The sequence below is a fragment of the Monodon monoceros genome, unplaced genomic scaffold, assembly GCF_005190385.1.
Source record: "Monodon monoceros isolate NGI ecotype Baffin Bay Population unplaced genomic scaffold, NGI_Narwhal_1 Super_Scaffold_12, whole genome shotgun sequence".
NCBI classification, from domain to species: domain Eukaryota; kingdom Metazoa; phylum Chordata; class Mammalia; order Artiodactyla; family Monodontidae; genus Monodon; species Monodon monoceros.
The window spans coordinates 165811836-165817583 of record NW_021703768.1 but is presented as its reverse complement, the minus strand read 5'-3'; positions in this window follow the sequence as shown (position 1 = coordinate 165817583).

Here is a 5748-nt window from a genome sequence, read left to right as displayed (position 1 = left end):
CCCAGTGGTTAAGACTTCACCTCCAAGGTAGGGGATGTGGGTTCAGTCCCTGATCCAGGAGCTGAGATCCCACATGCCTCACAGCCAAAAACCAAAACATAAAACAGAAGCAATAGTGTAACAAATTCAATAAAGACTTTAAAAATGGTCCACATCAAAAAAAAAAAAAGAAATAGGTGAAGGTGCTTATATGAGGCAGGAGTCTTTTGTCTTCCTGATTCATGGAAATGGGTGGAGATTTCCCAGGATGCAATTCATGCCTCTATTCTGACAGTCTGTGGTGCAGGGGGAGGGTGATATTATTATTACAATGATATGGTAAAGAGCTGTAAAGTGACATTTGTCCCAATTTTGAAGTTCAGTCAGATTATTCTGGATTCTCATCGTTAATGTTTCCTGGGTCTGAGTCCCTACTAACGACTCCATGACCAGCATAGATCACAGGGCGACAGATGATATGTGACAGTCTCCAGAGCAAGTGAACCATACACAGCGTTCGACCTGTGCCAGGCCTTGGGAGAAAAAAAGGACATTCACGTGGGTGCGGTGCGGAGCAACGCCCCACCAACCTGCCTCAGGGGACTCCGGGTTGGACAGATCGCAATACCCCGCCCCCTTGTCCTGAGTGACAACCTGCGAGAGGAAGCCTGACTCGGCAAAACCACACTTAGGCGCTGGGATTAAACCTACACTCGCCTGGCACGGTGTGGGGAAGAAGAGGGGCTACGGGTGCAGAGCTGCGGGGAGAGGCTCCAGGGTGGAAATTGCTGTGAGAAGTAACGGGACAGGACGCCCGGGGTCTGGGCTTCGGGGGCCAACCCCCTTCCCCCAGCCGGAGGGGACTAAGGTCCGGGCGGTACCCCAAACCCACAAGTATCCACTGATTCCAATGGTGACCATGAAGAGGCCAGTTCAAAAGATGTCCAGTTCCGACCAGCCCCTCTCCGCGTCTCGGCACCCCAGGGCACCACACTCACCATTTCGAGGTTTCCTAGGTCAGAGTCCCTCCTAACGACTCCAATGACTGGTGCATATATGTGAGGGTCTCCAGAGCCTGGGAAGCTTACACAGCGTGCTACCTTATGTGTGGTGGGAGAAAGGACTTCTAAGCTGGTCTGAGGGTCGCCCCACCCACCTGCCTGAGAGGCCTCCTGGTTGGACAGATTCCAATACTGAATTACGGATATGCAGATTATGACCTGCTGAATAAGGTGGCACACCCCGTTATTGACCTTAAAAATAAAATGGTCATTTATTTTACCAGTAAAAATGGGTTTATGGGGAAATAGAAAAGGACTGCACCTCCTGAGTTGCAAGCAAGCTACAACAGAAGCCATAGTCAAGACCAACAAACAAAGCAGAGGAACATTATTTCACTGAGAAAAAGAAGGAAGTTGGGAAGGGTTATTTTAATGGAAACTCCATTGGAGAAAAACAAGAGTTCAGGGTGATGACAGTTTCTCACTGGGTGAGTAGTTGAAGGGGTCGATTTATTGTAGGAGATATAATGTGCATTCTTTTTCTATGTGGCCTATAATGGGTCATTCTTTTGTGATGCAGATTCTATTGCTGGGGTGTGTAATTAAACTGACAATTCCTCCTGTAACTGAGGTGGAGAAGATCTGGGTTAGAGCTCCCCTGATTAACAGATTGAAGAATAAAAACCAAATGATCATCTCAATAGATGTAGGAAAAGATTTTGAAAACATTCAACATCCATCTATGAAAAAAACTTTTCAAAATGGGTGTGCACAGGGAACGTACATCAACATAATAGAGACCATACATGACAAACTCACAGCTAATATACTCAATGGTGAAAAGCTGAAAGCATATCCTCTAAGACCAGGAAAAATACAAGGATGCCCACTCTCATCACATTTATTCAAAATAGCATTGGGAGTTGTAGCCACAGCAATCAGACACAAAAAAGAAATAAAAAGAATCCAAACAGAAAAGGAAGAAGTAAAAATGTTGCTGCTTTCAGATGACATGATACTATACATACCAAATCTAAAGATGCCACCTAAACACTACCAGAGCTCAACAATGAATTCAGTCAAGTTGCAGTATAAAAAAATAATATACAGAAATCTGTTGCATTTCTATACAGTAAAAACAAACTGTCAGAAAGAGAAATGTAGGAAACAATCCAATTTACCATCCCATGAAAAAGAATAAAATACCTAGGAATAAACCTATGTTGTAGGTAAGAAGACCTGTACTTGGAAAACTGTAAGACACTGATGAAAGAAACTGAAGACAACACAAACAGATGTTAAGATATACTGTGTTCATGGACTGGAAGAATTAAGACTGTTAAAATGACCATAACACACAAGGCAATCTACAGATTCAATGCAATTCCTTTCAAAATATCAATGACATTTATCACAGAACAGGAACAAATAATTCTAAAATTTGTTTGGAAACTCTGAATAGCTGGAACAATCTTGAGAAAGAAGAACAGAGCTGGAGGAATCATGCTTCATGACTTCAGACCAAACTACAAATGTACCGTACTCAAACATTATAACATTGGCACCAAAACATCCACAAAGATCAATGGAAGAGAATAAGAGTCCAGAAAAAAATCCACCCAATTATGGTCAGTTAATCTACAAAAAGGAACAAGAATATACAATGGAGAAAAGAAACTCCCTTCAATAAGTGGTGCCGGGAAAACTGGACAGCTACATGTAAAACAATGAAATTAGAACATTCTCTAACACCATGTACAAAAATAAACTCAAACTGGATTAAAGATCTAAATATAGTGCTTCCCTGGTTGCACAGTGGTTAAGAATCTGCCCACCAATGCAGGGGACACGGGATCAAGCCCTGGTCCGGCAAGATCCCACATGCCATGGAGCAACTACACTACTGAGCCTGCGTTCTAGATCCCGCCAGCCACAACTACTGAGCCCGTATGCCACAATTACTGAATCCCGTGTGCCTAGAGCCCATGCTCCACAAAAGAAGCCACCGCAATGAAAAGCCTGCGCACTACAACGAAGAGTAGCCCCAGCTTACCGCGACTAGAGAAAGCTGGCACGCAGCAATGAAGACCCAAAAGCAGCCAAGAATAAAATTAATTAATTAATTATAAAAATAAATAAATATAAGACAAGAAACCAGAAATCTTCTAGAGGAAAAGACAGGCAGACTTGCACCTAAATCATAGCAATATTTTTTTGGATATGTCTTTGAAATCAAAGGAAATAAAAGCAAAAATAAACAAATTGAACCAAATTAAACTTAAAAGCTGTGACACAGCAAAGGAAACCATGGACAAAACACAAAGAACACCTACTGAATAGGAGAAAATATTTCCAAATCGTGTGACTGATAAGGGGTTAATAATATCCAAAACACGTAAAAAGTTCACACGACTGGACAATCGATTTAAAACTAGACAAAAGACCTGAATAGACATTTTTCCAAAGAGGGCATTCAGATGGCCAACAGGCACATGAGAAGTTGCTCAATGTCATTAATCATCAGAGAAATGCAAATTAAAACCACAATTAGATGTCACCTCACATCTGTCAGGATGGTTATCACCAAAAAGAAAACAACAAGTGTTGGTGAGGAAGTGGAGAAAGTGAACCCTCCTACACTGTTGGTGGAAATGTAAAGTGTTGCAGGCACTCTGAAAAACAGTGTGGAGAGTTCTCAGAAAACTAAGAATAGAACTGCCATATGACCCAGCAATTCCACTCCTGGATATGTATATCCAGAAAAAACTGGAAACACTAATTCAAAAACATACATGCACCCCAATGTTCACAGCAGCATTATTTACAACTGCCAAGATATGGAAGCAACCTAAGTGTCCATTAACAGGAGAATGGACAAAGAAGATGGGGTATATATATGCAATGAAATACTACTCAGCCATAAAGAAAGAATGTATTTTGTGATTTGAAACAACATAGATGGACTTAGAGGGTATTAAGTGAAATAAGTCACACAGAGAAAGACAAATACTGTATGATATCACTTATATGTGGAATCTAAAAAATAAAAAAAAACCCAAGAGGATATAACAAAAAAGACAAAGACTCATAGATACAGAAAGCAAACTAGTGCATACTTGTAGGGACAGGGTAAGGGGGCGAGGCAAGACAGGGGTAGGGAATTAAGAGGTACAAACTATTATGTATAAGATAAATAAGCTGCAAGCATATATTGTCCAACATAGGGAATATATTCAGTATTTTATGACTGTAAAATTGTGAATCACTATGTTGTACACCTGTAACTTACATAATACTATATATCAAGTATACTTCAGTAAAATAAACTTCAAGTAAATAAATAAAAATAATGTCAAACACCACCCAGTTCTACAAAAAGTAAACCATTAGTTGATACAGTTGCTGACTTCCAACACACTATGAAATGAATTCAGGGATGAGATCAGGAATGAGGCACCCTGTGCTCTGGGAAAAGTGGAAAAACCGGACTTTAGATAGACATTGTCAGTAAAAACTTTATGAACCCCAATTTTGCATTTTCCTATACTTAGAAAAGCGCTAAAATCATCAATGAAGGTATCTCTTCCTCATGACTAAAAGTAACCTTCTATTACAAAAATGTGTGCTTGAGTGCACATACCCCTTCTCTAAATCACTGGTATATGGAACTTCAAACTTACTGTTTGGAGCAGTTCCTGAAAGCTACCTGAGAAGCTGTCTCCTGGGCTATAATCCTCAGTAAGTCCATAAATAAAACAAAGTCACAGATCTCATATCATGTGTTTTTCTTTCAGTTAACATATGTAATCTCCAATCTGTCATGGATCTAAGAAGAGATATTGCTCTTCTGGTTGTTCAGTTTTTTTCCAGTTGTGAGGATGAGAATAATCACTCAGAGCTGTTTACATACTGGAAGAAAAACCATCCATTCGGTTTTTTTTTTCTATTTTTCCTTTCTAAGACTATACCACTTTCAATTATTGATTCTACTGCTAGTGCCCATGGAGTTGGTTTCAGAGTTTTTCTTTTGTGACCAGTGTGCCTAAATACATCATACTGGGATTTCTACTTTTGAATTTCTTATCCTCATCTTCTAAAAATTTCCTGTGCTGAATACCTGTCCAATACCCAAAAGGTATTTTCCATGGGTTATCTTCCATTTTATCATTGCCCTTTGAAGACAGGATTAACACCCAACCTAAAATAAATATGATCAGATGTTAAGACTGTTGTTGACACATGCATTAAGTTAATAGAAGTAGTATTATACCACAAAAATACTTTTGAAGGAGAGTAGGGCAAGGTTAAGTGGGTTAAGCTGGCTTGTCAAAAGTTAATGTGTTGCCCCTTTAAGGTGTATAGGGGTAGAGCCTACAGGTTTTAAAGGTTTGACCCTCTTACACACTGGCACAGAAAAAGGAACATGAGTAAACCTTCCTAACTTGTTTATCCATTGTGGGCCAGGAAGGGTGACTAGGTATGTAAAGCCAATTAAAAGTCAAATATCAAACTCCCATGTAATTCTTTTTGGCTGCACCATTGTAAATATCATGGTGAATCAGGAAAACATACTCACTAGCACTGTGAACAGCATCAAGTGTTTCCCACACAAATTAGACATTATAAAGGTATAATCTAGAGAACAGTGGAATCAGAAAATACTCCCAATCGTAAAACTCTGAAATACTTTCTCGGTGGAGACATGAAGCCTTCCAGAAAAAAATCAGACTCTCATGGATCTTCATGTGGGGCACCAGGGGAAAATCAC